Source organism: Mchenga conophoros, linkage group LG5 (genome assembly GCF_057382185.1).
Source record: "Mchenga conophoros isolate Kocher_MC1m ecotype Shallow Benthic linkage group LG5, M_conophoros_male_GT1.1, whole genome shotgun sequence".
Taxonomy (NCBI): domain Eukaryota; kingdom Metazoa; phylum Chordata; class Actinopteri; order Cichliformes; family Cichlidae; genus Mchenga; species Mchenga conophoros.
The window spans coordinates 24,859,722-24,870,200 of record NC_140530.1 but is presented as its reverse complement, the minus strand read 5'-3'; the positions used below and the strand labels follow the sequence as shown (position 1 = coordinate 24,870,200).

Below are 10,479 nucleotides of genomic sequence, written 5' to 3'. Positions count from 1 at the left end.
TGATGTTTTTATGAAAACAGCAGTGAGGAGTAATGATAGTAATGGTTATATGGTTGTCTAGTAAATCCCAGCATTTTTAGAACGTTATCGCCATTTCACTTTCTAAAATATATTTGAACCCTTACAGCTGTTGTGTTTTCATGTCTTGAACAAAGCAGAAATAAGGTTTCCCTGCTCTCTGAAACACCCATTAAGAATTAATCATCTATTTGTTGGCTTTTTATACATTCTAAACAGATCTGTAGTTCAGATTTTGATATTATAAAGAAATTATTGGCTTTGGTCAAAACTCACCAGGACCCTACAGTGAAGGCAAAGACATGTGTAAGGGTTAAGGATGTGTTTATGGAGATGTGAATGAGCATTAATCTGTTAATTGGCGTCTCTAAATCTTCCTTCAATCAGCATGACCTCTAGAGGACGCTAAAGTGACATTTAATTTAAGTTGTCTTTTGCTTAAAATAATTTAATGTCGTGGCAACAGTGTAAAACTACATGATTCATTTCTGCAGTATAACCATACCTTTATGATATACTTGTAAGCTATGTAATAGCCAGTTATTTGATCCAATCTGGGTTGCAACTCTTGCTTCACACTAGGCTTGTTTATTTTATGTTTTAATATTTTATCTACAACTACACTATTTTTGTCTTTCATTGGTTTCCTCTTATGGTCTATTCTACTGAATTCTGATAATTGTCTGTATTTGTGCAGCTGCTGGCTGGTGATATTTCAGGATAAGATATCTTAAACTTTAATAACTCATACCTGCATCAAAGCCACATCTCAAATCAATTTATTGATTTAGATTAAGAAAAATAAATACATAAAAGAAAGTGTGATCCATTGGTAAATACTTGTCTGAGTGCCAGAAGCAAACAAGTGACCTCCTCACCTTTGCAATTTTTTTTGTGAGCGAGCAGAGGAAACCACTGGATCCAACACAAGACACACAATTTAAGAAAAATAATGTACTAATACAGCTTTTCAGTGCAGGAACCACGGTATACGGAATATAGGGAGACAAAGATGAACGCGCGTATTTGGCACTGTCGGGTTTTTAAAAGCTTTCAGACAATTACGACACGTATGTGAAACTTAGCAGGACGTCTCCTCTATTATCAGACAGATCTAAAGAGCCGTGCAGTTAAGTTCTTCATTCCGAAGACTTGAGTAATCACTGCCTGCTGAAAGTCAGATTTTTTTTCTCATATTCGCTCACAGGCTCACTCACAGAACCAAGTGGCTGAACACTACATCGAGCAACGCGGCTAAATACCCGGCGGGGGCGGCGGGGGTTGCAAAGGAGGCGGACCTACCACGACCCCCACAGTTGGAGCTTCAAATGGTTTTACAATGCAGACCATCTCTCAAATAACAGTTTGTGGCCACTGGTTTGGAAAGAGACGGTACAAATGTGCGTAAAAATCCACGAATACAGATAGACAGATAGATGGGCAACTCTCACCTTCCCTGAGGAAAAGAAAGACACGCGAAACGCACGAAAGGAGAGCGAGGTCATCAGATTGTTCCCACTTACCAGCGGAATTATCGTGGAAGCTTCGTGATACGAGCTTTTGGTAAGACATCACAATCCTGTCTTTTTTATTTGTTTTATTTATTTATATTTATTTTTTAGGGGAATGGCTTTGTTACTTGTTGTGACTGACATATTTCCAGGTTTTTCTGCCTTCACTGAGAGGTGGACACTTGTAAAATAATACTTTAAACCTTTATTGCAATCTTTTGATTTTCATTCAACCACGCAGGAATATAGTAACCTAAGGGGAAAGCAATGAAGAAGACATAAAGGAAATTGTAGCTTCACTCTTTGGATATATAGGCTATAGCTTTGTTTCCTAAAAGGGGGTGATCAATGAAGAAAGAGTAGCTCGGTCCCTCTGGAGTGAGCGCCAAGAGCAGATGTCACGACTATGCGTTTCATCCAGGGCAACAAACTGGTGCTCATCCGTTGTTGTTGTGAATCTTTCTTAAATATAAACCGATGCGCCTGAAAGTTACTGTAGCGCAGTTGCAACAGGTAAATCCAAGCTGGACGAATGCCTACGTGAGCAGTATGTGACACAGAAACGGGTTTGATCGCTTATATGATTCCTATTTTGAGCTAATTTTTTTCACAGGAAGGTGTAAAACTTTGACATGTTGTGACCCCAGTGTCCCAGTATTCTTACAGGTTGTAGAACAGGCTACTTCCCTGCGGTTTAGGCTGTAGCACATGCAGGCACATGGTATGGAGTAGCTAAGCCCTTTCCTTTTCCTCCTCTTAGCGAAACCATATCCGACGGAAACTAAAATTTTTTCCGACTTAGTTCACCACAAGGTGACAAACATCTAACAACGGCAAGAGTGGATCAGTAGCTATAAACACCAGAAGGAACTAAGAGCAGCCCTTTAAAGCACTTTAAAGTCTGCCTTTGTTACTGTGGGCTGAAGATTAAGCATGATTACATTATTACATTTCATATGTTGTGTCACTGAGGTTTTTGTGAACTAAATATTCGCTGCTTTTCTGTTTTCTTAAGCTGAATGTGTCTTGATTTGTATCAGGCTACTTCTGCTGTATTGTTACTTGATTTATTTATTTGTGGTCATTTTAATTTAGATAATGCTGTGAAATGGATTTTTATCCCATTCTAAGTATAAACTAGGCTTATGTGTTGACCAATAAAGAGGCTACAGTTCAGTTAAATAAATAAATAAATTGTAACAGGTAATAAATACATTTAAAACGAGACATTTTCAGCTGAAGATGCCTAAAATAAACAGGTTTCAGCTACTTGACTGTGAGCATTTGTTTTGTGAGAAACTGAAAACCAAATGATAGTACAACAAGATGATGGGTGGAAGATTAGTGAGAGTGACACTTTTTTTTTTTTTTTTTTTAATTTTTGCATACAGTGTGCATTCTAGCTCTGAGTATATAATTAAGAATTTACAGTGGCTGTTTATGTTGAAAAGCTGCTTAACTGTAAAGTGTTGTTCAGCAATAATAACAATACTTACAGTAAAACTGTTTGGGCCAGGTGGTTTCATGAAGCTGCAGTTTTGTTTTGCTTTGTTTTGAAATCAGCATAACAGCTTGTGTTAATGTAGGATAAAACTTAACAAGTGGGCTGCAGGCGGCTGGCTTAGATTTTCCTTTTGCTGGAAATGTGTGGAAATGTGGTAGGTGGTGAATGTTTTTCTGCAATGGCTGTCAAGATCTTTCGACCCCAAGCTGCTTAAATGCATGTGTTGACTAGATGTGTTCGACTGTGACATATTGGGGGGGAAAAAAAATTGGTTTCCAGGTAGTGTGAGAGAGGGTGTATGTGTTTGACTTTGGTCCCTATCGAAACCCGAGTGTGGGGTTTTGTCCTGGGGTCATTATAGTGCAGAATGAGCAGATAAGCCTTGTGTAATGAACAAAGTGACTAGGAGTTTGAGCAGGAACCTGACAGGTGCACAGTGTGTGGAAGTCAGTGTTTTATCCATGTGGGATGCAGCCAGCTGTACTCATGTGTCACATTAAAGAGACCTGTGAAATGTTGTATTTAAGTCAGTCTAACTGTCATGTGTCAGGTTATTATTATCTTTGTCATGGGTCTCATAATCTTTGTGGGTTGAACCAGACTTCATCATGCGCCAGTGTCTATTTATATTGAAGTCATTAGAAAGTCATAGTCGTTTGTTGATATTGTTTATATTGTGTGGCAAAAATACATTTTGTTCAGCATTTTATGAGAGAGTTAAGATTGAAAAGAGAGCTCTAATTCTGTTCAGAGTGGATTTTTTAAGCTTTTATCCCCCAAGTTTGTTCCCTGTGGATGAATATGCACTGACATGTTAATATGTGATGACTGAAATATTCCACAATGAGCCATAGATTTTGTATTTATATTTGTACTTGTCCTAAAGAATTTCCTTGGCTATTTAGTCTAATGTTTTGTAACCCCAAGAAATCCCCTGAACGACAATTAATAATAATAAAATGTTAGATAGCAGCTGTTCAAATTTCAGCTCATTATTTCGATTTCTAACTCATAGCATCATGCATCATTTTTGGCTGCAGCAGACATGTTTTCCAAGGAGTGCTGAGTGAAATCTACTCAACACCATACATCAGTTAGAGTTAGACATGAAAGAGTAAGATATTTCCCTCAGTAGAGACAATAACTGGACTTCAAATGAACAATAATGATAAATTCTGGATCTGATGGACAAAATTATTGCTCTGTGTGTACTGACCCATATGGGAAAGATTATAGAAAACACTAAGGTTTCCCATTCCCTCGGTAAATGTTTAGGTTTTATCCCAAAAGCCTGACATTACAATTTACTCATTAAAGTGGTCACTTTGATAGGTTTTCCTCATACAACATTATTACTGCATTCATCCTTCTTTCTCAAAACAGTGTTTCATGGAAAAATGTGAAAAGGGACACTTAATTGTTCAAATCATAATATGAGACATAAAAGCCCTCAGAGACAATGTAATAAAAACATACAACATAAAACATTTATTATTATTTTCCCCCATGTCGTAACAAGGAATCAAAATATCCGTAGGCCTTTAAGCCAGGGTACCTGCTATAATGCTTCCACTGCAATCACTTTATTCTTGCATTGATGTCACATTTAATCATTTTGTATTTTTTAACTGTTCAAATAAAACAACACCCTGCCCTGTCAGTAATTCACCCGTTAAAAATGAAAAATGCAACATTCTTGTGATGCAGTGTAAAAGCTGCCTGAAACACATGCACAGAGTATAATTGCTCAGTACTTCCCGCTGCAAACTCCTGGTTACCAAACTGTGCTTCAGAAAAATGTCCTGCAGTTTATCAAGTAATCATAATTAATGAGCGTTAACTATTTGCTTAAATAACTTACCAAACTGTTTTGGCTAAAAATTAAATCAAACAGCCCCTTTAAAAAAAGCTGGTTGTAGTTACTTCTTACTTCCTTTTGATAACTGTAGGACATATGCTTTTAATATTAAAAGAAATATAGTTGGTTTATTATTATTGCACTGCACTGATTTTTCACTTTACTCATGTATGGCACAGATATATATGGTTAATTCTTGTTATTCAGAAGATCTTCTTTGTAACACTGTAGATTACAAAAAAAAATAGTGTTTGTTAATAAACACTTAATTACAGCTGATAAATATATGTAATCTCTTATTCTCACGGTACAACGTCATGCTATCATCTTGGTCTGTCTTGTTAGATAGTTGAAGTTGAGAGGTCATTTATAGAAAGCATTACAGTGGCTTTATTAACACTAAAGCCTCCTTAACTGCTTTAGTGCTAATAAAGCATAATAATTGCATAATTTGCACAATGTAAAATACATCTGTGTATTTGCTGGGTTTCAACACGATACAAAATTTTGTTTGTTTTTTTAAACTATTTTTTTTTACTACAAATGGGCAAAATCAGTTCAAAACCATGGTAGCAACAAATGTAAAACTCTTCTCAAAGGATCAAGACATTACTGATAACTCAAGCTGTCTTTGAACCATCCTGGTTAAACTAATTTGAAGTATCTTTTACTGTCTTCTTTCCATGGTGACTTCGTTCTGTGCTATCAAGCCTGAAACCCGGTGCTGTTCTCTATAACTGCATATGTGCGCTTGTCTGTTGTATTTTATTTCTTTGTGTTTTTGTCATGAACCTATGTACGTTTGAGTGTTTTTATCTTCTGTGTTAAACACAGTGACTATATAATGATTGTATAATAAAATGTGAATCATAAATAAAATGTCCTACTGTTTTTAAAATTTTTGCTTTATTATTGTCTATAACATTTTACATCTAGCATTAATTATAAAGATTGTAGACAGGAGAATCTGGGAAAAACTTGCATAAATAATCATAAATAATAGCTTTTATATCTACTCGGACCTGTACAGGTGCTTGTACTGACTTCCTTTGGAACAATTCGGGATGTATCAATTAGGCTTAAAATAAAATCTGACATTTTATGGTTCCCTAGATCCTAAAGTGTCAGCCTCTGGGATGTGTAACTCACAACTTCACCTACCATCAGGGTGCACCTGAACCCGTACTGATGAAATATGGGGAGGTTTGTTGGGCTGTTTGCTATTGCTCTACAAATCATCCTTTATCGGACAACTGAGCCTAATGTTTTCAACTAAATCTTTGTACAAACACAGACTGTATTGTCTGCTTGCACAACTGCACATTGAATTTCGTCCTTGTGTGCTTTCTAGTGGTGGTGCTTCATTTTATGACCCTTTAAATGATTTAGGCAGCTTTTATGTGATGACTAAGAAAAATAAGCCAAGATTATTTTATTGAAATTATAGAGGGTTCAACCTTAGAGATGGAAGACAGTTGTACCAAAGCATCAAGTTGCTTAAATAAATGTCTATCATGTTTATTTTTTACTTTATTTATGCAGTTCAGCAAAAAGGCAATTTCAGAACTACTTGGGGGTAGTTAAAGCTAAAAACAGAAATGTTTTATAGTTAACAGCACTCCTTTTTTTTCCCTGCAACTATTTTCTTTTTATGTAGTCTTTAATGTCCCTGTCTGTTTGATTTAACATACATTTGACGTTATACATTTGTATAATATATAATTTATGCAATTCATTTCTAAATTAAACACCTCAGTTTTCCTTCAAAATGAATGGTTAGAATACTTTTAGTATACTTTCTAGTCATGCCTGTTTAAAGTCAAATAAATCATCTGTTCTTTTGAACTGTTTAAAACGTTCGTGTTAATATGAAGGTTTTAGTTGTTGAGAAACCTATCATGATAAATGGAAAGAATATGTAATTCAAGTTCTGGCTGTAATGCAAGACATGAGCATGTGGTCCCCTGTCCCCTGGAAGCACGTGGATTAGGATGAGCTGGTGCTGCCAGGCGCTCTTGGCTGAACCTCGTGCCACATGCGCCTTTCTCATCTACATGTGCTTGCCTGCTCCCCACTGTCCCGTGTTTGTCGCGTACATGCCCTGCTTTATGTCCTAGTGTCACAGGAATAGATGCTCTGGTTTTAATGATAAGAAAAAATATATAAATAGCTCCTCTTACTTGAACTTTTAACCTTGAATTGTCAAAAAAGAGAGAAAGAAATCAGCTAATCTTGTTCAAACATTTCAAATGTCAGATAAATATAGTAGCTCAAAATGAGACTTTTCAGTTTTTGTCACTTCGTTACTGAAAACAAAACTCATTTGGAATCTATATAAAGTCTAAGAGTTATTGAAATTATGTTAAAGCAAGTTTTAAATTGATACCTTTTTAGAACCAGCCCGCATTTCAACAGGTTTTAGAGCTAAATTTCCACGTAGGCGGGGTAATTTCTTTGGAAAGAAAATGACCAAATTCACAGGTCGAATGGTTTTAGGAGTGAACGTCACAAATTTTCACGGGACACAAATATACGCTTAAAAAACTCAGGCTTCTGGATCAGTGACAAGCTCTGCTTTTTAAAATTATGTTATATGTGTTAGTATAAAGAAATAATTTGGCTTTAGTTTACTTTTGTGTTTTATGGGAACATTTAAGTGGAAATCACTGGCAAATATTTTCTGTATTTGTCAAAGTTCTATACTGAGATGTGTCCCAGCTGTAGCAGCTGTGACATTTTCCTAATATCTCCTACAATTTTCAGAAACTTTTTCATGTGTCTATTAACTTTTTGTACTCTGAAAAAAGATTCTGAATGTAAAAAAATATGTGGAGCTGGTTTGACTTGTGATATTTCTTTGAAAACAACTTTTTTAAAATTTAAATTTGATATGTATTTGCTAAGATATACTGCAAAGTGCCTCATATCTATCATATCTCCTTTTCACAATAATAAAGAATTCTCTGGTTTAGCAAAGCCACACTTCTGATAAAATTTGTATACAAATCTGTTTTTAACATTTGAGCCAAATTGTATAAACTTTGTGGTAATTTGAGTCCTTTTACTTCTGTAACTAGTAATTATGTGGTACTATGTTGTCTTTTCAGTCCATAGTTTGGTAAATCCATTAGGATGTACGGTGCCATCTATAAAAGTCATGCTCCTGTCCCCCCACCTCTGTACTTCAGTGTTGAGACAATATGGTAGTCCTGGCGAGCTTTGTGCCAAACATCCTGATGCCAAATATATTTATGTTGGTCAAGATCACGAGGAGCTCATTGAACAATGATTATCCAGTCATCAATTATATGTTGATGTTCTATAGCTAAATTGAATCTTGCAGTTTTGTGCTGAATAGCAAACAAGCGTCAGACGCCATCCGCTGAGACTGACATTGTGCAATGTCCTTAACATTGTCCACACTGTCACAGAAACACTGACTTCCATTGATAATCCCTGTGCCAAGTCTGAAGCGCTTTCCCTTCTCATATTCACCTCTGCTGTCTGTGGTGTGATCTTAGTAGGACTACCATTGCGGCTCTGATTAGTGTTATGAATCAATTTATATTCCCAATTTCCCAAGACTTTTTATTTCCCAATTTGTCCTGCAACTGTGTTTTCACATAGTTTTAGTTGGCCACCTCTGCTCTTGTAGCCTTTTTAAAGTTTCATCAGACTTTTTATTTCCCCTGGCAGCTCTTTCCATACTTTTGAATAAAGAAATAAATGAGGAAGTTTAAATGTTCATGGGTTATTTTATAAGAGTGTTCTCAGTTGCACTCAGTTTTGTTTCAGTGATCATGCACACACGTGCACACGTGCACACTCACTTTGTTGCATGTGTTTCTACAGTAAGACCTTTATTTTCATTCCCTCTAAATGAGGTTTTTTAGTGGTCATAAGAGGAAATTGTACTTGTAACTTTAGAAATAATGCAATAATTTAGAGAGAATACAGCCTTGAATAATTTGACATTTAATTGAATAACCTTAACCATAATACTTTTTTATGGTTGTGGTTAGATTATGCTTTTCTTGCATTAACAGTTTTATCATTTTTTGATGAACCAAACTGAGATTTTTCTCATTTTTCATGGTACTCTATGCAGTAGAGGATTAGGGCCACTGGAAAAACAATCTGAGAAAAAAGTCAGAATTCTGACTTTTTTTTCAGAATTCAGGAAAAGAAGAAAAAAAAAGACGTGCCCACTTTTTTCCCCCAGTGTCCCTAATCCTCTTCCGTAATGCAGCCCTGTGAAACACAGAGTAGTCTATGTTTCAGTAGATCCACCTTTAGCACCGATAACTCAAAGTAATCTTTTTCCGTTTGACTTTATCAGTCTCTTCCATTATTGGGGAGGAATTTTGGCCCACTCTTCCTCTTAATAACACTGCTTCAGTTTATTTACATTTGTAACCATTCATTTATGGGCAGAGTTGTTCAGGTCTCACAGCAGCATTTCAATCAGGTTGACGTCTGGACTTTGACTGTGTCATTGCAACATCTTGATTCATTCTGCTGTAGATTTGCTGCTGTGCTTGGGATCATTATCCAGTTGTATGACCAAGTTGGGGCCAAGATTTTGCTGTAGGACAGATGGCCTCACATTTAGAGTACTGGCATACGGACAGCAAGGTGCCCACGACCTGTGGCAAACAGCAAGCCCAAATGATCTTGACAACTGTGTTTGGCAGCTGATATGTTGCATTGTTGCATTTTGTTCTCACCATGCATGGTGCTGTGCATTATGGTCAAGACATATATGTTGAGTTTTAGATATATAGAAGACTACAACAGAACAGTCACTGCTGTATTTAGGTATAAACATGATAAAGTCACGAGACAAAACAATAGGCTCTTGTTGTGTTTACTGTAAATTCAGTGATCCCATGCTTTGTGGTTGTTCATGAACAAACATAATGACTGTAGTTTCACTCACCGTGAGAGGCTCAACATTTTGAGCTCTACATGTTTACGTTTCTAAGTTTGATTTATTTTTGCTTGTTTGCGATTGCTTTTCGTGTGATGGCCAACACTAATCATAACTTGTATCACAAAGTGTATTTCAATTTGAAAATAGCATTCACACAACATTTTCTCCTCTGAATTTACCTCACTGGAAATAATTGCTGTCAAAGGCCAGTGTTGCAACAGGAAGTGTTTACATCAGGGGTTTTTAGGCTAGGGGATTGAGGCTACGTTAAGGGACGTGGTATCATTGAGCAAATACTGACTCACCAGATAACATGGTGCAAGGTATCAGTAATGTTAGGTATTTTTTCTTTTTAATTTAAAATCCAGATTTAGATCATCTTCTTTTTTTAATTGATGAAAGGTATTCATAAATTTGAAGAGCTCAGTACCCGATTGTATTGTGAAGCAGCACGCAGTGTCCTCTCAAGTTTCTTTCCTAGCTTCAGTGGCATTGTATCAATGACACTCTTTAATTGTACACTATGAATAGCCACAGCAGTGATCTTCTGGCAGAGAGGACACTGTGAACACAATTGAGCTGATCTACCCTGGTCACAGCGGAAACTACTAACAACACACCATTGTCTGTCTAAGTTCTCACTGAAGTATAGAAG

The 10,479-nt window shown here is 36.3% G+C and overlaps 1 protein-coding gene across 2 annotated transcripts in view; it reads left to right on the top strand.

Annotated features, from left to right (window-relative positions):
- Window positions 1–1,304: 1,304 nt before the first annotated feature.
- slc38a3b (solute carrier family 38 member 3b) overlaps window positions 1,305–10,479 on the top strand; it is a 30,392-nt gene continuing 21,217 nt past the window's right edge. For both annotated transcript variants that reach the window (XM_085274472.1, XM_085274471.1), the window contains exon 1: window positions 1,305–1,581. The gene's annotated coding sequence lies outside the window, so the exon portion shown is untranslated. The remainder of the gene's footprint in view (window positions 1,582–10,479) is intronic.